The 23,610-nt window shown below is 38.9% G+C and overlaps 1 protein-coding gene across 26 annotated transcripts in view; it reads right to left on the bottom strand.

Moving 5' to 3' along the window:
* SEMA6D (semaphorin 6D) overlaps nt 1-23,610 on the bottom strand; it is a 908,057-nt gene that overhangs the window by 60,344 nt on the left and 824,103 nt on the right. For 9 of the 26 annotated variants that reach the window (XM_007479888.3, XM_007479891.3, XM_007479895.3 and 6 more), the window contains exon 1: nt 5,054-5,376. The exons of 7 other annotated variants lie outside the window; for them this stretch is intronic. The gene's annotated coding sequence lies outside the window, so the exon portion shown is untranslated. Of the gene's footprint in view, nt 1-3,798; nt 5,384-23,610 lie in introns of those variants that run through there. 10 more of the 26 variants (XM_056810135.1, XM_056810138.1, XM_056810139.1 and 7 more) reach the window with 4 other exon arrangements.

Here is a 23,610-nt window from a genome sequence, read left to right as displayed (position 1 = left end):
TACATACTGTGTCCAAGTAGAAAGAATGGCAGAAGTTCACTTCAGGGTTGTTAAAATGCTAATCTGGGTTAGTTAACAAAAGCCTAATGGAAAAGAAAAGTTTGAGAAAGAAGGATGCCTCATGGGCTAGATACCGTGTCCCCAGATTTGATTTCACTGGTTCCATAAACACTTGCTTTTGAAAATACAGACAATCTAGAGGTTTTCCCATTTGATCAAACGGAAGTAACTCAATTGTAGCTGCCATTACTTTCAGGGTCTGAGAGGAAGGAAAACTCCGTCAGTACCCACGGTGATGGAGAATGGTATTGTCCAGTCGGTACAGTAATATGATTTTCATTTCTTACATATGTCATGGGAGCAAATCAGAACACACTTTCTTCTGAATTGAAAGATGGCAGCTGTTCTCCAAACAAGCAAGCAATAGCTTAATAAAGATAGCTTAGATAGATTTTAACTCTAAACATACTAGCTTATGGAAGAGAGCACACCTGTTTTATTAATAACTGTCACAATGAAAGCAATGTGTAAATTATCCTATCAAGAAACTTTTGAAGTAGATATTATTAACCCCATTTTTATGGATAAGTAAACTGAGGCTCTGAAGTGGCACATTTTGCTGATGGGCAAAAAGCAAAGTGTCAGAGGCAGCCTTCTAAGTTAGATCTTCCAAACTCCACATCCAATAAGTCCACGGGGTGGGACCTCTGGGTCTTTAACCTTATTTTCATCTTACTCTGAGATAAAATACTCATATGACTTGAAAAGAAGATATGTATGAACTCTGTACTTATGTGATATGTTTGCATGTGATCACCATCTCTTGAAAAAGCAGAAAAAAAAAAGCAAACCGAGCTCATTCATCTGATACCACTATCTAGGCATGATGCCTTCCAGACTGATAGATCTGATGGCCTCAAACTGCCCTTCCCTTCCTCCTCTTAGAAAGACAAACATCCTCCAATGTCTAGCCATAAAGAACATTAATTTACAGCAGCTTGGCACAGTGGGTTTCCAGGATCACTTGACAAGTAGGGGGCTGTATGCCTGTAAGTCAGTCATTTTACATCTCAGTTCTCTCTAATTCCTTAAGACTTGAAAATCAGTTGCCAATTTGAATTAGTAGGAGCTTCCTCACAGGAAGTTCCCTGTTCATTGATGAAAATTACAGGTCCCAAACCAAAATAAAAATTTAATGATTAAAAAATGCATGCAATATTAACCTGTTAAGTTCTAATGATCTATGGTGGTACCTATAAGAGATGTGGAACCCTGTGTGTATTTCCATACCCAAAATTCCATCTTGTCTTCTCTCTACTGATTATTTCCAATTTATCTTGGACATATTTTGTGTGTCCATACTTATTTGCATTTGCCTTCTCCATTAGACTGCGAGTTCCTTGAGAACAGGGACTATTTTGGTCTTTCTGTGATCTCCTTTGCTTAGCACAGTCTAGCACACAGGTGTCTAATAAAAGCTTAATGACTGATGAGCTATATGCAATATTCCATATGTAACATAGAAACTAACCCGATTTCATGTTTTTTCCCTTTCTGCTTCTTACTGAAAAATCATTTCTTTTTCTCAAGAACGACTAAGCTACTTATGAACACACACTACTCGAAGGAAGCAAGGATTATCACTACCAATTTACAGTAATAACAGAAACAGTGACAATCTTTAGGTGGAAGTTTTCCAGTTTTTAGTTTATAGTTTTGTGCATTTCAAGTAATGGGTCCCAAAGAGAGGGTACCTGTCATACAGACTTATAGGAATAACTGGGCTAACTGATACAGATAAAGATGAGGAGGTTCACACACTCAGCCTAGTTCAGGGCATGAACTTCTTATAGCTTCTGGAGACCTAAACTGTAATCATTCCACAGTCTAAGGAGTTTACTGCCATCATCTCGGAACATTCTACCTAATAAGAAATGTCCAGATGGTCCAGTGGAGAGGGGGGAGGAGAAGGGAAGCAACCTTAAATCAAATGAGAACTACCTAGCTAATAGAGGTTGGGGAAGGGGCAGCCACTTTATTCTTGGCACCCGGTCCTGCTTCATTGAAATGCTTTAGAGAAAGCTATGAACTACCCTGCATCCCTACTAGAAACATGCAGAGGCAGTGACATCCTACAGGATGAGTAAGGAGGTTAGATGGGATTAGGTTAACTAAAGATACAAGCAGAAGTAAACAGTCCTCTAAAAACATTTGGGAATCTTTAAGTTTACCTTTTGTTGGTCCTTAAAGTACCTTCCCTTTGAGGCAGAGACATTTTAGAGACAATTCAAAGGATAGATTCTACACAAGTCTTTTCTCCCCAACACCTTCATTACAGCTGAACTGTATATGAATTTGCTGTAAAATGTTTAAATTAATGTAATAGAGACCAAAATCACAGAGCTCAACTGGCAAGTTCTATTTATCTAAGGCAGAGTAAATGTTTATGTAATATGCCTGCCACTCATTACATTAAACTTGACTACATACAACTTAATTTGCTGAATTAGATACATACACTAAAGAGGTGGGTAGATTTTTTTTAAACAGAATGAAAAAAGCAGCCTAAAATTGTATTCTTTTACAGCACAAAAGGATAGCAAACCCTTTCACACAGCTTCCTGGGATAAGATTCCTCAAGAAAGAAGCAAGAAATCTTTAAGAATCCTCTCTACAAATATTTTTCTTGGGCTTATATTTGCCCAGAAGTTTTAGGACATAGTTCATGAAGACCAAAAAGCTGAAATGGGGGAAAAATTAACTTTGTTATCTATAAGACAGGAGACATCTAAGCACTGATGCTTTCTTTTTAAAATAAAACTAGAGATTCTTGGTAGGAAAAAAGATTTTCAGAAAATATGACAATTTTGGGGTCAAAATTTCTGAGATCAACTACCACAATCTCTTCATTTTACAGATGAAAAAAAAAAAACTGAGCTCCTCCAGCAAAGTGACTTAGCCAAGGTCATCAAGATACTTTATACCAATGCCATAACTTTAACTAGGGTCTCCTGACTGCCCAATTTTTTTCTCCACTATGCAGCAAATACACAAGATACAATTATATACGCTTATATATGTATGTGTGTGTGTAAATATAAGTGAAAGGGTTAAGTCCTTCCCTCCCTCAATCTACCTATTTACAAATATCCTCCTTCCAAGGGAAGATGCCACTACTGACCTATTGTCAGTAAGTCTTGGGCTTTGAGATGCTTTTCCATAAGTGGGAATGAACTTGTCCTGAACCATCCACACTCACCCATCCAATCCTGCCTGTGACCAACTGCACCCTCTCACTGCTTCTAAAAGCAGGCATTCGAAGTCGCACCCCACCCCCACCCCTTCCCCTTTTAGGCTTTGCTGTATATTCTAAGTAGTACAGAGCAATATAATTAGAGTACTACTTACTGGGTGGTTGTAGTACTCTACTCTATAGCCCTGCTAACAAGCTGGTGACCGGCAGGACTGGTCAAAATGCTTTTCTAGAAGGATCCAACTAATATCCACACGTAATTTTTCCCCTTTGCTTCATGACATTTCTCTTTTAAGTCTAGGATTATTTTCAATCACCTGACAGCAATGGTTCTGGGAGTCAATTTGCTAGGAATCTTTCAAACCCAGGGCTCATCTACACCTCCAAGTCCTCTATGACCTTTCATTTCAATCCAAGAGTTATAAATAATAGAGGAGTCTTATTTAAGTCCTTCCAAATTACCCAGTGTGAGCTGCTGTATCAGTTTCTGCAGAGCTGGAACAAATAGATAATCACCGTAAAGAAAGGGGAAAAAGTTTTCCTACCTTCTACTCCTTCATCAGTCTCCCTCTCGTCTTCCCCCCACCCTCCCTTTGCCAGTTGCCTTCAAAAGAAGAGGCGGCTCCAGGCGGGAGGACGCCCCTCGCCTTCGCGAAGGGGCTCATGCAAAATTGACTCTTCCTTATTTGTTTCCATCCATAATTGATGGGTAGATGGAAATCTAACACATCCCAGCGACGAGCTCTTACAGTCTTAGCGGAGGCCCCGTCCAAGAAGCTTGTGTAAAGCATTGCGAGCAGAACAAAGCATTGAAAGTTACCGAGGAGTGGGGAAGGGGTGGGGTGGGGTGGCAGAAGAGGGGGTTGGGGGGCTTAAGACCCCCCAACCCATAGCCCCGGCCGCTGCGGCAGGTTTCGGCAACAGGGGCAGCGAGCAGGAAAGAAGGGGTTGCATCCCCGCGGTGCCTCCATGGGATCGCTACGGCATCAGGGGTCCGGGCCCCAGGGATTCTCTGAGGAGGGGCCGCGGGCGTGCTCAGGCAGGCTCCAGGAGCCGTCGGGAGCCCGGCGGTGGCGGCGGCAGCAACAGTAGCAGCAGCAGTAGCAGTAGCTCGGACTGCAAGAACAGGTAGTGGCTGACTCCGCGGGTCTGGGCAGCGGAGCTCCTTCCCCAGGGCTGAGGCTCGTCAGTCCGTGCGTCCGTCCATCCTCCAGCCCGCGGCTCTACCCCGTCCCAGCCTCCAAGCCAGCGCCGTCTAGGGGGACCTAGCCTGGTGAGGAGGAGGAGGGATGAGGGGTCCCCAGTCCCCACCCCAGTGCTGGCTCTCAGATCATCGCTGGAGAAACCATTCGTGCCTAGGCACCCCAAACAACTCCGGTTCGACTGATGGCAGAATGGGGAGCAACGTAGACTTAACCCCGGGCAAACAACTTCCCCCCCTTATGCCTCTTATTTATTTGGGGCGGGGGGTAAGGTAGTGCGTGCGCCACGGGAAGAGCACCTCTTCTTGTTCCAAGTTTCCCCTCCCCCCCCAAACCTCAAGCAAAGCAGAAGAGCTGGCCACAGGCGAGTACAAATAACCTCTCCTACTCCGACTCGGTGTGCTCCTAGCACGCCAGGCTGACAGGGCTCCTTGCAAAAGAAATCAACTCTCCAGCGACACTATAAATATCCATCTATCTATATGTACACACATGCAGAAAGATGCACGACTGTGAGTCCCGGGGTTTGGGGGTCCCTCCCCCCCCTTTCGGACGGTGGTAAAGATTTTCTTTTTTTTTTCCCGAGGGATGAGCTTACCTCATGGGGGGAGGCTGACAAGGAAGCTTGAAACCCACCGGGGTAAGGGGGGAAAAATAAGAGGGGAGAAAAAAAATCCGGTCTTCTTAGGTTTTGGGTTCCTCCATATAATCCCGAAACTCGCCACCAGCCCTTTCAGCAGCGGGACAGACCAAGAGCAAAACAAACCCAAGCACGGCAAATGGTGTAATTCGATCCATCTCCAGTCAATCCATCCAGAGAGCCAGGGAGGCTGCTTTTCCCTCCCAACAATCAGACAGCTCTGAAGCTCCAGTCCCACCCCCAAGCACGAAAGAGACGCAGGCTGGGACTGACTTGCACGCCCTCACTGGCGGATCAGACGCTGCCTCCGAAAGGCCCCCTCCCCTTCTCTCCGCCCCCGCCCCCGCCCCCTCGGACTGGGCGCCCAGTGACCCTTCCCTGGCCTCCTGGCCTCTCCTCCCCTCCCCACCTCCACCGAAGGGCTCCTTCCAAGCTACTCAGTAACACCTCAGTCCTCTCTGTGTGCTGCAGTCTTGCTTCCTCTTTCCTTCCCTCTCTTTATTCAGGGTTTACTCCAGGCATCCTAAGGACAAATCATTACTGCCTAATGGATCTGCATGCGCAGTCGTTGGATAAAGTTCTGCCTTAGTTGTTGGGTTTTTTTTTCCCTTTCCCCTTCTAGGGTAAGGGACATTTTTAACACAGAGCCACCCCCAGCTGTCACCCCCAAAACACATACACACTGTCTCTTTATAACCACTAAGCAAAACAGCTGGGAAGAGGCAATCAAACATGGCTTTATCTTTATAAAATACAGAAATTGCCTACTAAAAATCCCATTTCTACTTTGAATGAAAGTCGTTCAGTACAGTATAATTTTGCAGGCTAATGAGCCAGTTTTACAGACAAGTGTTTCGTGTAAAATGTTGTGGGAGAAATGAAAATGTCCTTGAAGTGACATCCTTTTAAAAGAGTATGTATTAGAAAGTAAAGGGAGGGAAAAGTATCTTATTTCAAAACAAGAGGATTTCAGTCCTATACATTTGTTCTCAGAAAGGGATGTTTTATTAATTTTTCAGAGGAATTATGAATCACCCAAAGCTTAAAGTAGTCTGGGTTAAGCGTTGGACCCCCGTTAGAAAGGGGAAAAAATTTTTTTGAAAAGGGCTTTTCCTCTAGATTTAAAAAAAATTCATTTTGTCCTCCTTCAAGATGAAAGAAAAAAATAAATGATTTCATTTTCCTGCTTCCACCCAAAGACTAAGTTATAGGTTTACATTTGGGGGGGGGGGTACCTTTTTCCTTCCAATTCTGAAATTTCACTGGCAGCCTTGAAGCAAAACTAAGAGAATACACCCTAAGGAACCAAGCTGCTAAGAGCTCATACAAAAAGTGGTTCTCTTACTTAAAGCTGTAGTTAACACTGAGAGAGGAAGAGACAGAGAGGAAGGGAGGGATGAGAGAGACAGAGACAGATTCAGGGACAGACCGAAAGACCTTACCAAATATAAAGTATAAAAATCTCTTCTTGGTGCTTTTCTTGTTGCTGGGAAATACAGGATTTTAAAAAAGTCCTTTTTCAGTCTTTTGTGAATCCTCTGGTCCCTAGTGTTTTCTGGTGGTGCTGGGTTGATGGCTCTGACATCATTGCAAGTTTCTTGGCAGTCAGAGTCCCACCACAGCCAATTCCTGACCCAGAAAGTTGTGCCTGCTTTACTGGTATCAAGTCATTCCTTATTTTCTCCTTCAAGGGAGCTACCCCCCACTGCAGGCATAGGAATCTGTGCACTGCATGAAGATGCTGGGGAGGTGATTATTGGCTTGATTAGAAATCAAATTGCCAACCCGAGGGCAGAAAGCTTGTAATTTGCAGAGTGGCTGCAACAGCGAAAAGGGTTCAGATCACCAGACAATTTTGAATTCTTTGTGCTTCTAAAACCTAGAATTTTTGCTTTTCAAAGGCCACTTTCTGGGTGCAGGAGCTAAAATCCTAAATCTAATAATGAACACTTTCCTGACTTTGTACTTGGCCAATGGGGCATTTTGAGCCAAGATTCTGAGGTGTTTTCATTCAAAACACCACTCTGGACTTCAGATCCAGCGTCTTTCTGTGGTGTGCCAGGGGAGGAAAGTCTTGGAAATAAGCATGCCACTGACCTGAAGAGAATAGAGTCCTTCTTCCTTTAGGTCAGGCTCAAAGCTCTTCTGTCGCTGAGGGTTTGGGGGTGGTGGTGGCACCAAAGAGGGGGTTGTTCATTGCGGTTTCACTTAAGACCTGCCCCTTGGAAGTTTAATGAGATAGTCACCCATCCTAGGACCATAGATTTAGGGATGAAAGAAACTTGTCCAAGAAGTCTTGTCCAATTCCTTCTCTTTATTTGTAAGGAAGAATTTATTTGTAAGTCCATTGAGGTTAGGTGACTTGCCCAGGGTAACACAAGAGTAATAAATATCCAAGCAGGAGTTCCTTTTGGACTTTTAATATCAGTCTTATAAAAAACATATTTGTTGTTCCATGTCACTTCTACTCAATTTAAATAGAATCCTGGATTTGGAAACATTAGTTTAAAATTATTCCTTAAACAGTTGCTGTTTGTCTGATCACAGGTCTGCCAGATACACTCTCAGCCTCAGTTTCCTCATTGGCAAATAAGCATAATAACACTTGTAGTATCTACCTCTTAGAATGTTGAGCAAATCAGATAATGTATGTAAAGTAATTTGCAAACTCTAAAGCACTATATGATAATAATAATAACAACAATAACAACTAGCATTTACAAAGCTACTTATGGTTTGCAAAGTACTTTACAAATATCTCATTTTGCCTTCACAACAGCCTGGAGAGATAAGTGCTATTATCCTTATTTTGCAGATAAAGAAATGGAGGCAGACAAAGGTTAAGTAACTTGCCTGGGATTAAGAAGCTAGCAAATATCTAAAGCTGGGTGTGAACTGAGTTCTACCTGACTCCATGTTCATGCTGAGAACTCCTTTTAAACTTTGGAGGGCTAAAGACAGGTGGCTCAGTGGATAGAGAGCCAGGCCTAGAGACAGAGATCCTGGGGTTCAAATACATCCTGGGCCACTTCCTAGCTGTGTGACTCTGGGCAAGTCACTTAACCCCCATTGCTCAGCCCTTACTGCTCTTCTACCTTAGAACCAATACATGGTATTGATTCTAAGATGAAAGCTAAAGATTTTTTTAAAAAATCAGAACAAACCTTGGAGGGGCAGTGTGAACCAGTGGAAAGAGCATTTCCTCTGGAGTCAGAAGAGCTGGGTACAAACGAGGACTTGAATATTTACCCTCCTTTAACTTCACTGAACTTCCCTGGGTTTTTTCAACTGTAAAATGAAGGGGTTGTACTGCCTGGCTTTTATAGGGTCCCTTTGAGATCTAAAATCATGATCATCATATCTCTGGCATAGGGCTGAAATAATGATGGGCTTCAATAATATCACACAGCTGTTCATGAAAGAGAATTCCCTGAAAAGAATTCCCAAGGGCTTAGTAGAGACTAAGGTTGCTGAGGGTGCGTTGATATTATCAGCCTCTATTTTCGTTACTAACTTGTATATACCTGTTAGTTGGTCATCTAGTTATAGGAGTCTAAAGAAATAGGAAGATTAAAGAAATTCTATATACGATTGTGTGATTTTATAAAAATCCATCCATGAGAAAGAAACCCAACCCAGTAGCATAGATTAAAAAAGAAGAAAAAAAAAGCCCTTACCTTATGTCTTAGAATCAATTCTAAGGCACAAGAGCCTGAACAGGTAGGCAATTGGGGTTAATTGACTTGCCCCGTGTCACAAATCTATAGGAAGTGTCTGAAATCACATTTGAACCCAGGTCCTCTTGACTCCAGACTGTGCAATCTAGCTGCCTCTACGACAGCAAAGGTTTAGATCTGAAAGGGACCTACATGATCCAGTATGACCTCCTCATTTGACCAGCAGAAAAATGGAGACCCAGAGAGATCTGAGATTGAAACTCAAGTCCTCTGACTTCTAAATCCAGCAGTCTTTCCACCATGACAAGCAGGTCAATCCTTGCTGAACTAGTTTCATAGTCAAAGATTCTATGAAGACTTTTTGATTCATATTGTTAATATTGATTTAATTATTAAGTTCTTTCTGCCATTTTCCAAAGAAGTTTAGAGAATGTGTGTTAGGGATTTTCTCAGGCTGAACACTCAGATGCCAAGGCTTGAAAATATAACCAACTATAGAAAGGATGCCTCCTTTTTAAAAAATAAAACTAGCATTTTCTTGTATGGCGATTTAAGGTTTTGCAAGGTTGTAAAACTATTCCTTCTCTTCCTCCTCCTAAATAATAGCTGACATTTCTATAAGGCTTACTATATGCCTGTCACTAACCACTTTATAATTATTAACTCATTTTATCCTGACAAAAACCCTGGAAGGTAGGTATTTTTCTTATCTCTATTTTATAGATGAGGAAACTGAGGCAGATGTAATTGAAGTGGCTTGCTCAGGATCACTCAGTTAATGAGAATGGGAGCTTAGATTTGACCTCAAGCTTTCCTGCCCCACTTCTTGATAATACAGCTGTATACTAGATACCTTCTATTCATAATAATGCATACTTAGGGTGCTTTCTTTCACTAAAGTCCTTCTTGACACCTCATTGAGATATGGTGAGGATTCCTACTGCCAACGGAGAACAAGGTCTGGCAAATTCTATCAATCTGTAAAAGCTGCTAGTACCAGCCAAGGACAGACTGTCTGCTCTCAGAACTAAAGAAGACCATAACCAGATAGCTACAAGATGATGAACTTTCTGGCCACAGTACATCATGAAAAGAGCTGAAAACGCTGCAGAAGGCACACAATCTGGGCTGCCGTTACTGACCATGAATCCTTGAAATGCTGAAGTCTAATGATCCTTTACCAACAAGAGTATTTCTAAAGACCCAAGAGCATACATTCTTCCTTTGCATTTGATGCAAAGAAGATTAAAAAAAAAAAAAGAATTTAATGACTAGCACAGATTGGAACCTATATTTCATTTTTCCAAAATAAAACTACAGAGATATTTAAATTTAAAAGGTGACTGACTACAGTTCATGTGATTACTTTAATTTGGAATACACATACAAGATTACTTGTGCATGCACATTAAAGAAAGAGCTTTTTTGTGGCAAGGGAGTTCTTTAAAAACTAATCTCAACTCAGCATAACATAATAACTCATTAATAATATACAGACTATAGACTCTGCTTATGCATTGGCATAACTAGCCACAACTGGGTCTGTAGCCTGTATATGAAAATGACTCTGCCAAGATATTTCAACTTAATAAAAATAATTTATCATTGTAAATCTCGTGCCTCCATTTTTTCTGATATAATTTATAATTATTAGTATGTATTACAAGAGGCTACTCATATAGCTATACCTATGTTCAAGACAGGCTTTTGAAAGCTTTAATTTGTCTGTTTTCACATGAATAATTCTTACTGATGTGCCCTGATTAAAGAAAACCAATGAAGGACTTAGGGAAAAAGCTAAATTAGTTATTTTATTATTTCAGTTTTATACAAAGATAACATATATATTTGTTATTTTAATTTATACAGTAAGTATATGTTTTTAGTTATATATAAGTTATATTTAGAACATTTATATTATATATAGTAAATTAGTTATATTTGAGTTCTTTCTATTGTTATCCCCAAAACAGACCAGACTGAGTCAAATTGCTATGCACTTATTTATATACTGAAGATATGATAAAAGGGGAGGCCAAAATAGTTCTACCCTCAAAAAGCTCCCAGTCTAAAGGGAGAGACAACATACAACAACTCCGTGTAAATAAGATACAAACAGAATAAATTGGGAATAATTCCAGGGAAGGTACTAGCCTTAAGGGAGATTAGTAAAAGCTTCATATAAAAGGTAGAATTTTAGCTGATACTTGAAGGAAGCCAGATGAAGACAAGTATTTGAAGACTTTGGTCAGCATAAAGGCAAAGAATTGTGCCTTTTAAAGCAGATTAACAGAACAAGCCCCTTTCAGAGGAAGAGAGGCATAGTAGAAAAGAGACTGGCTATAATCCTAGGAAAAACCCATAAATTAAATCAGCAAATTCAATGACTGGCCAAGATGTCCCTCTTTTAGAATAAACAGAAGCATTTGGGACGGAGGGCACTTAATGGACAGTTGCTTCTGCTTTCTCCGAATAGGCTTTTCAAAGACAATAATGAGGTTATGTGGATTCTGTCTTCTATTCTAATAGGAAGGAAACAGAACTGTTTTGCCTTCCATCTTGGGGGAAAATCCAGGAAAAGGCTTCCTTCCATGAATTTATAATAATCTGACCCTTGGTTTTTAATAATCAAGAGATGATTAATAATTTGAGAAATATACTTCTTGATTTACTCAGGTCTAAGTTCTCAGAGGTCAGGGACGAGAGCCATAAGGAAAAATTGTGTCACCAGAGGGCAAATTTAGCTGAGCTGGTTTGAGGAGACAGAAACCCTGAGGGCTTTTGCTAGGGAGTTTGGCACCCATAGCTATTGTCTCTGAACCTGGGCATCTTCCATGACACAGGTCCTGGGCAGTCTGTTCCAGATGGATGTAGTGGCACTAGTGTGGCAGTTAAAATGTAAAAGCCAGGTCCTGGGGGAAGGGCATTATGTCAACAGAGGAGGAGATGTGGGGGTGGCACCAATTTAAAACAATTTTTTTAAAAAGCATAACACCCCCCCCCCAATATCAGCACCCTGGGACAAAGCCTTGGACATCACAGGAAAGTTTAGCTACAGAAGGGATTATTTCTCTTTTTTTATTTTAATTTTATTTAATTGATTAATTAAGAAAATGTTTCCATGGTTACATGATTCATGTTCTTTCCCTCCCCTCTTCCTACCCCCCTCCTCCTACCCCCTTCCTCCATGCACAATTCCACTGGGTTTTACATGTGTCATTGATCCAGACCTATTTTTATATTATTGACATTGGCACTAGGGTGATCATTTAGAGTCTACATTTCCATTCATATCCTCATTAACCCATGTGATCAAGCAGTTGCTTTTCTTTGGTGTTTCTGCTCCCACAGTTCTTTCTCTGGATGTGGATAGTGTCCTTTCTCATAAGTGAAGGGACTATTTCTCAATTTCCCTTGGATCTCTCAAGTGGAAAGCATTCAAGCTAACTTTTTGACTAAATATGTGACCTATTCTAAGGAAGAAATACAATAATACAAATGATCAAAAGCGGTAGAGGAGGGGGCAGCTGGGTGGTTCAGTGGAATGAGAGCCAAGCCTAGAGATAGGATATTCCTGGGTTCAAATCCGGCCTCAGATACTCTAAGACAAAAGGTAAAGGTTTAAAAAAAAATGGGAGAGAAATTTAAAAAAAATTGGAATTTAATAGATTATATAAAGTGTTTTTAAAAGCATATATTGGGGACAACAAGGTAGCACAGTGTTCAAATCTGACCTCAGACACTTCCTAGTGGTATGACCCTGAGCAAGTCACTTCATCCCAATTGCCTGGCCCTTGCTCAGTCAGTAAGGGATTCTAAGACAGAAGTTAAGACTTTAAAAAGAAAAAATGCTTATTAGCCCTTTTTAGTATGTTCTATTGTTGTTTGGTAGTGTTCTACTCTTTGTGATCCCACTGGGGGGTTTTCTTGGCAAAAATATGGTTTGCCATTCCCTTCTCAGTTCGATTCTAGATGAGAAACTGAGGCAAACATGGTTCAATGACTTGCCCAGAGTCACACAGCTAGTAAGTATCTGAGGTTAAATTTGAATTCAGCTCTTATTGACTCCAGCCACCTAGCTGCCCCCATGTTTTCCTTAGGCTAATATTAAAGTTAAAACCGAAAGAGGCATATTGGCATATACATTGAGACATAGGGAAGATAACCATGGCATGGATTTTTAAAAATAAGTACTAAATAATCCATATCATGGAAAATCCAGACCCAGGTAATTGAGAATTGTCTTTAAAGAATTCTTCAAATTTCAGATTCTTTAGAGATTTTCTGATTCCTAGCCAGCTGAAGAATGGTTTTGATGCTATCCTCGCAAATGGTCTTTGCAGAATGAACGAAACCTAAATCCCTTATAAGAATTTTAGAATCTATTAATATATCCTAGCAGTTGGTAAGTGGTAATAGTATTGAATTAATTTCATCACATACAAATGGTATTAAAATAAAGCTATTGGTTTTGGCAGTATGTTCTATTCACAGCCAGTGTCCTGATTATGTTGAATAATGCATGTGAAGACATCTATTTACAATTATAGCCAAAGAGATGATTGATTCATATGCTAAAACCATTATTGCTACTTGTTGGTTAAAAGAAATGAATGGCATTCTGGGTAATTTATCAATTTTCAAATAAAGGTACAAAAAAAAGAGTAATTTGCCAAAGGAGCAGAGGTTTAGAGCTGGAAAGGGCTTTAGAGGTCTCTGGTTCAAACCCCTCTCTTTATAGATGAGGAAAATGAGTATCAAAGGATTTGCTCATACAGTAAGGGCCAGGACTGGGATTTGAATCAGGATCTCCAAACTCAAAATTTTGTTCCATTGTCTTGCTTTTTTATCTTTTTTGATGTACAAAAAAAAAAAAAAAGATACTTATGCTTACTCCTTGTTAAAGTGGAATTTGTATTTGTATTACATATGCAGCCTCAAAAAACAACAACAACAAAAACTCAGTCAGTCAGCATCTAAGGGAATAGGAAAAATCTTACATTTTGGCCCAAGATAAAAAAATCAATATGAAACCCTGTTGGTACTCAGGTATGATAAAGAGGGTTGTCTAAAGCCCCAAATGCCCAATTAAACTGGGGTGAAGAATCAAACCTACTAAGATATTTGAAAATGCATTTGGCTAGTAGCCTTGATGTTGAAATCTGTGCCTCAGGTAGGATATCACCTGAGTCACCGATTGCATGGAAGAGTACAAGATAGCAGCAAAGTTCTCTTTGCTGGTTTTGATATCAGTGGCCTTATATTTGCTGCCAGGAAGGAAGTGGCTTAGGACTAGAGTTGACTCTGGGGCTTATTGCTGGAGATCCATATAGCTCTCTACCTCTGGTTTTTTTTTTCTACTCATCCAGGTTTTGAACATACTAGTCCAGGTGGCAAGTAAAGAAAGAGTGAGGCCTATAAATTTATATAACAGTTTACCCAGTTTAAAAATAAACCAAGTTAATTTGCATCATATAGTACAGGGTAAAGTTCATCATAGCATTCTTGAGGGAGCTTGAATCCTAAGGTAGACTGAAAAAGATAATTTAGTTTTTATGTCCTGAAGGAATGGCTGAGAAGGAACTTCACATTATTTGTTATTGTCTAAATTTATGCTTAAGTTAAAAACTTTAGGGAAGAGGAGACTTGGCCAAGGGTACTTGAGGGTCAGGAAAGATACAGAAGTATTTTAGCAATTCTATGTTCTGCAACCACATAACATATCTTTGAAACCCAGGATGCTTAAATCAAGAATGAGTTCCAGTTTATTTACATCTTCCTAAAATACAGGTTCATGCCACTCTCCCCAACTCAATTCACTCCAGTGATTCCCTATTACCCCAAAGATCAAATAAAAAATCCTCTCTTTGTTGTTCAAAGTTCTCACCTTGACCCCAACCCTTTTAATTTTGTAATAGTTTAATCATCCCCTTGGACTATTTGAACCAATGATATTGGACTCTTAGCTATCCCTCACCCAAGACACTCTATTTCCCGACTGTAGGCATTCTCACTAGCTGTCCTCCATGACTAGAATGCACTCCTCTCCTTATCTCCTTCTGGTTTTTGTAACTTCCTTAGAATCCCAACTAAAATTTCATTTTCAACACAGTCTTTCTTCCCCTTCAAGCTAGCTCCTTTCCTTATTATTTACCTACAATGTTCCCTGTATTTATTTTGTTTGTACATAGTTATCTGCATGGGATTATCTTTCTCCTGCTTTTGTATTATTAAGGCTCTTCCCAGTGCCCAGCACATAGTAGGCACTTAATAAAGATCTTTTGACTGCTGTTAACTAATTTTGTGATTTAATTTGCCTACACCATAAGAAAAACTAAATTACTTCTAAAGTTCTCAGTGCTAATCTTATGTGTATTCAACTAGTGTTATATATTTTCACTTCTCCCTTAGAGTCTTTGGAAGTAAATTTTGTTAATTTAGTTTTCTTGTTTAGGAAGGGTAGATTAATGAATTTAAAAATTTTAGAGGTCTTGGAGATCATCCAAACCAAAGGTATCAGATTTGCAATTTAGCACAACTCCAAGAAGCCCATAGAAGATTGAAATATAACTAGGAAATGTTTAAAAAAAATAATTAAGTATGCAATACAACATAGATAATGTCACTTTGTGGTTTTCTAACTCAACTTGCTACAGTTACCGATCTATTTTTTTTTTTGTCTGCCACCACTGATAGAGGTCATTTTACAGAGGAGAAGACTATGGTCAAAGAGGTGATCAAAAAAGATAATATCTATTTAAAAAAGAGTGGTTTGTCAACCATGAAGCATCGATAAATATTAACTATTCCATAGCTAAATATTAGTTATTGCTCTTATTAAGGGGTCACAGAGGTAGTAAATATGGAAGTAGGGATTCTATCCAGTTCCACTAACTCCAAATTCAATATACTTTTCATTCTACAGAGCTGCCCTCTCTTCTCTAAAAATATGTTCATTATAACCTGATTTAGAGCTGCAAATGACTTTAGAGACCATTGAGTCCAGCTTCCTTATGTCACAGATAAAGAAATGGACCCCTGGAGAAGTTATTTGATTCATAAAATATACCACTGATAGTTGTAGTATTGGAATGAGAAGCAGGAGGGCATGGTGGATACAAAACTGACCTCAGGAAGTCCTGGGTTCAAACCACCACTTTTCATGTGTAATTTTCCAGTGAATGCCAGTGGCTTCATATTATTTCAACAATCCAAATATAACCTCTGCTAGGCTTTTAAAGTTCTTTATCAATTGATCCCTTTCCTACCTATCCAGTCTGCTGACAACTTACTATTTTCCACGTACTCTGCAGCCCAGCCACACTGGCCTCTTTGATGTTCCTGGACACTCCAAGGGACTCTGATTGCTTTCATTGGATGTCTCCCATTCCTGGAACTCTCTTCTCATCTTTGCCTTATGGCTTCCTTTCACTTTGGGATCTTAACTAGAGGATTTCTTTGGAATCCTAGCTAGTCTTTCCTTTTACAAGAAGCCTTTCCTAGTCCTCCTTAATCTCAGTGCCATCCCTTTGAGATAACCTCCAATTTATACTTGATATGTTTTGTGTGTATGCAGTTCTTTGCACTTTGGTTCCCCATTAGACTCTGAGCTCCTTGAAGGGAAGAAGGGGACTATTTTCTTTTTCTTTTGATTTCCATTGCATAGTGTGATGCCTGACACAAACCAAGTCTGTGTTTTATAACTTGATGACTTGACTTGGATGACCCAGGGTGAATCATCTAATAACTTAGATAACTAAGACTGTTGCTGCTCTCCATTGGTAAAGGGAGTTCCCCATAGCAATGAAATCCTAAGCCTGGACCAATTCCATCAAATCAAAAACCCAGTTGGGTTAATTACATTTGCCTCATAATTCAGAATCCCATAATGTCATTATTTGCTCAAGCACAAGGAATTTTTGGGTACTTATTAATGTATTCAAAAGTAGTTTTCAAAAGAGATATCTGGTCTTTTTAAACCTCTTCTCACAGGCTGTACAATCAATGTCAGGTTTGAAAGTCATCGACTCCATAGTTTTGATATTGTTAAAAGAAGGAAAATACTACTTGTCATCTCCCTCACAGAGAAGTGGTAAGGATTAAGAAGATAAACAAAGTGTCTATAAAATGTCAAGGAAAAAGTTGAATTTAAGTAAATTTTAAAAGGTCAAAAACAGACAAACTGATTTCAGCATCATAATCAAATGCCAGTTGATCGAATTAAAGGCTTTATTTTCATTCTGATCGCTTGATAATGGTGATTTGGCTGATTGGCCCTCCTCTTATTTAATGAGTGAGTAGTTCCCATTGTTTTTGTTTTTCCTTCTTAGGATAATTTAAACAAATTATCTGTCCTGGATTTGACTTTGATTTTGAAACTGCTACATTCCCACTACTCTCCTGGAGAGCACCTGATTTCAAATTTGTCCTCAGACATTTCCTAGAGATGTGACCCTGGGAAAGTCTCTTAAGGCTGATTGCCTAGCCCTTGCCACTCTTCTGTCTTAGAATTGAAAGAAAAGGAAGAAAGCTAACTCATTTCCTTACACTAAGGTTCTATACTGATGCCTCTTTTTGACCTGAAGGTGGTGAATTTATGTTCTTCAGGGCTACACCAACAATAGGAGCAGGCAGATTCTACTGAGCTGAAAGGGCTTTGAGTTTGGCCTGGTGAAAGATTATAGCATTAAATCTAAGGCCAGAAGACTTTTAGTTGGAGGGTTTTGTCACCAAAAGTTTAGCTACCAGATGGATATTGTTTTTGACCACAGAAACTCATGATGATGCCTCTCTCTTAGAAGAGAAGTGGTGAACAATAAACAACCTGTTCACTTTCTTTTAACTAAATTCATTCAATTCCCATTCTATTTGCCTCTCTTTCCACCTTTAATTCTTTTGTAAAATAGTTTGCTGTTGTTTATATATTTTGCAACTGCAAGGAAAAGTGAATTGAATTCAGGTTCTGACTCAGAGAGCTTCTGTGACCCTGAGAAGATCACTTCTCTAGGATTCTCTTTCCTCACCTGTGAAATCAGACAGTTCCACTGGATCATTTTGAAAATACTTTGTAGTTCTAAATCTATGATCTGATGAATTTGGAGAAATCACTTAAAGCTCTCTAGGCCTAGGTTTCCTCATCTATAAAAAGAAGGGTGAAAATTTGAGTGGGGTGAACTCTCTAAATAGTCCCTGTGGATTCTTAGGCTTCTAATATGTGTAACTCTAAATACATAAAGAATTTTTTGAAATGGAGTTTTCTGTTTAATTAGCCAGATTAATTTGTCAGCCCTCTGGAGCAAACTAGCAAAATGCCCTTAGGGGTACTGAGGGAAAGAAACATTTCATTGTCCAAGCTCCTGGAATCTTGACTCTAACCAAACTGAAGAATATAGAAATGCAGTAAGAACAAAGAAATAGAGCATAGTTTTATCCCCATTTACCTTAGGGTGGAAAAAAAAAGCAGCTATAATGTTTCATCACATGTTCACTAATAACTGCTCAGTAGCAGCTTTGAAGCCTGCTACTTTTTCAAAACATGCTGATCTATGCCATTAAAACTTTTTGTAAAACTATCTGAAATCCGTATTTGCTAACTGCAAAGGGAATTAATTCTAGGCTCTATTCTTTCTTAATTCTGACAAGAGAGACATATTTGGAAAGAGTTGCTTAAAAGATTACCCTTAGCCGACACAAAATTCAGCAACCTCAGTCCCTAAAGAGTAGTAGGGTGACCACATTTTATGGGGAACAAGTCTTCTAAAAGCATGCATAATCTTGGGAAAACAAAAATCTTTAGTGGCATCTCCCAGGGACTTAAGGCAACAGGAATATCTTCATTCTGTTTCATTTAAAAATTTTTAAGTGAAGTTCAATAAATTCTTCATTTTGCTGTAAGAAAAGACGTCTTGGCTTGGAACCATTAAAAACCGCAATGATAAAGATTTGGTAATATTAATTCCTTTGTAAGGAGGAATCTTTAAAAAGAAGCATGATTTTCATTCTTCAAACCAAGTCTTATTTTCATTTAAAGAGAAAAAGGTTTTGAAAAATGAGTAAGAAGAGTGTCATGGACGCTACAGTATTCTTTAATGTTCAACATGTGCTTTGAATAATTGTACATTGAAGGCATCTCTTAATAGGAATGTCTATAGGAATGACAGAAAGGGAAAAAAAAAACCTTTCTTTTCTATTATGGTGATTAGCTTCTCCGTTTATTTTATGGCATTTACTTATCATTTGATGGAGTTTGCTCCTAACATCTAGAGTAAAAAAGAGAGAGAGAAAAGCAAGGAAAAAAGAAAAAGACTAATTAAATTTAATGGCACACTTCCAAGACAAAGATAAAGTCTTTAGCAACATCTGCAGTTTCAATTTTTGAACTGCAGGTTCATATGTTGGCAGGAATATCTTTTTTTTTTTTAATCATTCATTAATGGAAGGAAACTTTAACAGATATAGGCATTTTGGTACATTTCCACAAACACTTTCAAATTACATAGGATGTCATAGAATATATGCTTAATTACAAATAGCAACCTTTGTATTAAAAAAAAAACACTTTATTACCCTCTATAAACATTTTATGATTCCGTTTAGTTTATGGTTGAATTAAAAGAAAATGAAAGTGAGACAAACCTCAGTGAGTTCTTCTCTTTCTCTTTAAAACTGCCTTCATTAGAACCATAATTTAGTGCTTTGTGTAACTGGGTAAAGAGATGGGACAAATCTACTTTTATTATTCAGTCAAATGTTGAAAAGTTGCTCTTGGCTTTTGATGAATTTTTAATATGCCAGAGAACTCTCAAGATCCCACTTTAGCTATGAGATCTGGGGAGAGCTTCAGCATGGATTGAATTGCTGATCTGCCTCTGCTGAATTTTCTTTAATGTTTTCATCCTCTAAGTTGCAGAGGGGCAGAGAAATAAGATTTCTCCATCCCCATCTCAATCCTGTAGGAAGCATTTTCTAAAAGCCATTATTAAGAAGGAATGTGAGGCTGAGGCTATATCTGCTTGGGGTACTCCCCTATCCCCTCTCCATCTATGCCAATAGAAACATAGACTCATAGGATCTAGAGTTGAAAGGCACCTAAAAGATGATGTAGTCCAAACCTATCATTTTACAGATGAGAAAACTGAGGCCCAGAGAATTTAAGGGATTTTGGAAAAATGTGGCTTTTGCTTGGGAATGGAAATATAGAAATCCCCTCAAAATATACTTTTTCTCTCTTATTTATTTGTCTGTAGTCTAGGTGTGTAGGATAAGTGGCATGAGATGTCATCAAAGGGATTGATCCATGACCCCAAAAGTGATAGGCTGTGGTAACTGATGGCTAATCTGTGTACTATACTCCAGGTAATATAAAGAAATGTAGAACAGGTGTTCTTTAAAGAAAACAAACCAAAAAACTCTTACCTTCTGTCTTAGATTAATACTGTATATTGGTTTTAAGGCAGAAGAATGGTAGAATAGGCAACTGGGGTTAAGTGACTTGCCCAGAGTCACACAGCTAGGAAGTATATGAGTCTAGATTTGAACCCAGGACTTCTCCTCTCTAGGCCTGGCTCTCAATGCATTGAGACACCTAGCTGCCCCACAAAACTATTTTCACAACAATACTAAGGCATTTTAATTTTTAATAAGGCAAAAATCTATAGACATGGTTCACATAAATAAAAGCTCTGTGGGAGGGTACTCAATAATTTTTAGGAGTGTAAAGTGGTCCTGAGATTAAAAGTTTTTTAGAGACTGAGTTTTTTCACTGCAGTGGGGGAGTGTGGGTGGAATACGGACTTCAAAAAATTTAATTGTTTTAAAAATCTAAGTAAGTTTTCATATTTGAATACTTGCATAGCTGAAGGCCCTTTTCCTTTTTTTAAAGTGTGAAGAAATAGAAGAACTAAATTTTAAAGTTCCAGAGAAATATGGATAAGGATTAGAAGCAAACCAAACTGATTGTGACCAAAAGCCAGCAAGATCCAAGCTAAACCAGGTCAGTGCAGAGCTGTTCTTCTACTATTGGCTTATATAAATAAAAGATAAAAATTATGAAAAAAACACTACAGTGTGAATTAAGCTTTTTTCTTGTAATTATCTCCACTCTTTACTCGGGTAGCCTCCAGTCCTTTGAATCCCAATTTTGTTATTTTAATTTGTATCTCCACCCGGAGCAGGCATGTGGCACAGTGGACAGACTGTTGGGTCTGGAGCCAGTAAAACTCTCCTTCCTAAATTCAAATCTGGTCTTAGACATTTACTAGCTCTGGGCAAGTTACTTAACTCAGCCTCAGTTTCCTCATCTGTTAAATGAGCTAGAAAAGGAAATGCAAACCACTCTAGTATCTTTTCCAAGAAAACCCTGAATGGAGTCACAAGACTGGACAAGACTGAAAAAAAACAAAGAATCAACAAAACCAGAATTGAACAACAACAAATGTCCACTCTGTCATTGTCCATCTTTGTAACCTCACCCACCACCCATTTATCTTAAATTCAAGCTGATTTAATCAAAGCAACAGCAAACTGCACTCATGTCTATAGACTAAGTCTATCCCTTGAGGATGACTCCCATTTCCCAAATAGGAAGTAATGGGGAGAAGCTAAGGTGAACTTTAATCTACTTTCTCATTAAAATGTCTCCTAATCAGGATTGTTTTACCCTTCCCAAGAGAACTCCAAATGATGCATTGTTAGGTCAGTCAGAAAGAAGATACATCTAGTTTTTGGTTATTAAGAAAAGGCCATTGGCCCAATTTATTGGTTGTTGTTATTCCATCCTTTCAGTTGGGTCCAACTTCTTCCTTGGCAAAAATGCTCTAGTGGTTTGCCATTTCCTTCTTCAGATCATTTTGCAAATGAGGAAAATTGAGCCAAAGAAAGTTTAGTGACTTGCTCTGGATCACAGAGCTAGTAAGTGACTGAGGCCAGGTTTGAACTTAGGAAGGTGTGTCTTCCTGACTTCAGGTCCAATAATCTATTCCACTGGGCCAACTAGATGCCCAATTTATTGATTATGGATAACTTAATGGATACATTGATCATACTCAGACCATTGTTTCTGATTTTATCTTAATTTTTAAATGTAACATTTTAGACTATTATTCCACAGAATATCACAGTTGTAAGGGACCTTGGGGGCCACTTTGTTCAACACCTGAACTGAAATTTCTGTTACAACATTCCTAATGAGTGGGCATTCCTCTTTCGCTGAAAGACCCCTAGTAATGGGAGATTCCTCATTTCCTGAGAGAATATATTTGAGTTGTAGATAGCTGTGATAGTTAGGTAATTTTCCCTCTTATCAAGCCTAAATCTGCTTTTTTTTTTCTAGTTCTTGTGTTTTGTGAACTTAGTAGAACGTTTGTAGTAAAATCTTCTTAGTCTTGGGCACCATAGCTGAATGCATCCAGCCAAATGAGATCTGTTCAGGGCATATCTCCAGTATTCTGGATCTACTTCTTTTCATTCAAACTAAGAAGTAATTTGCTTTGTTTTTCTGATGTTGGTCTGTTCACTGTCCTTAGGCAATCTGGTCAGTCCCAGCCTCTCATCATATCGATAGTGAACTTAAACAGGTGTGATTGACTTTGGCCTTGTTGCTAGGGCTTAAGAATTCCAGAGCTAAGGGGAGAGCTGGGTGGCTCAGTGGATTGACAGCCAGGCCTAGAGACAAATCTGGCCTTAGATACTTCCCAGTTGTATGCCCCTAGGCAAGTCACGTAAACCCCCTTGCCTAGCCTTTACTACTTTTCTGCCTTAGAATCAATAATACATAGTATTGACTCTAAGATGGAAGTTAAGAGTTAAAAAAAAAAAGAATTCCAGAGTTCAAGAGCTCAGAGTTCAAGAACATCAAGCTCCAATTTCCTGGGCAGCTGATGTTGTATCTGTGCACTACCAAGTGTGGCAGGCATTTAAAAACAAATTTTTAAAAAAGATTGTCTTATGTTCTAAGTTCATAGAACTCAAGAACTAGAAGACATCTCAGAGGCCACCTAATTCAGTCTATAACTACATAAGAATTCTTTCTACAACATTCTCTAAAAATGTGTATCAATTTGCTAGAAAAACTGGGAATGGGTAGGTAGGGAATACTTCTTCCTGAGGCAGGACAACACTTGGGAAAACTATAATTAAAGAGTTGTTCTCTCTCCCCATCTCTCACCCTCTTCCCTTTCTAATATGCCTTTCTACAAATTCCTTTCATTACTCTGCCCTTTGAAGACCAGCAATACAAGTTGACTTCTCTTACACATGAGAGACTGTCAAATCTTTGAAGGCAACTATTATGACCTCCTTAAATCTTCTATTTTCCAGACTAAACACCTCTACTTTGTTTAGCCCCTCTTTTATGTGTCACTGTCCAACGCCCTTTGCCATCCTTTGTACCCTTCTTTGGATACTTTCTACTTTGTCTAAAATGTGGTACTTAGAATTGAATGCAACCAAACAAATGGAATCTGACCAGGGCAGAAAACCGTGAGATTATTACCTCCAATATCTTGGATCTATCTCTTTTAATTCTAAGATTTTTAGTTGTTTTACTGCTCCATTGCACTATTGCCTTATGCTAAGCTTTCTGTCCACCAACATTCTGAGATTTTTTTTTCCTCTCTGAAGAACTTGTCTAGTCTCCTATCATATATTGATAAAACTGATTTTTTGAACCCAACTGTAAGACTTCACATTTAGCTCTACTAAATTTTATCTCATTATGTTCAGTTCATGATTATATTCTTGTCAAGATCTTTTTGTATACTGACACATCACTCTATCCTACTAGCTGTTCCTCCTGGCTTTGTGTTGTTGGCAAATTTCATGAACATGCCCTCTAGTTCT

Source organism: Monodelphis domestica, chromosome 1 (assembly GCF_027887165.1).
Source record: "Monodelphis domestica isolate mMonDom1 chromosome 1, mMonDom1.pri, whole genome shotgun sequence".
Taxonomy (NCBI): Eukaryota; Metazoa; Chordata; class Mammalia; order Didelphimorphia; family Didelphidae; genus Monodelphis; species Monodelphis domestica.
Note: the sequence above shows the minus strand (reverse complement) of the source record. Positions and strands in the feature narration are given on the sequence as shown.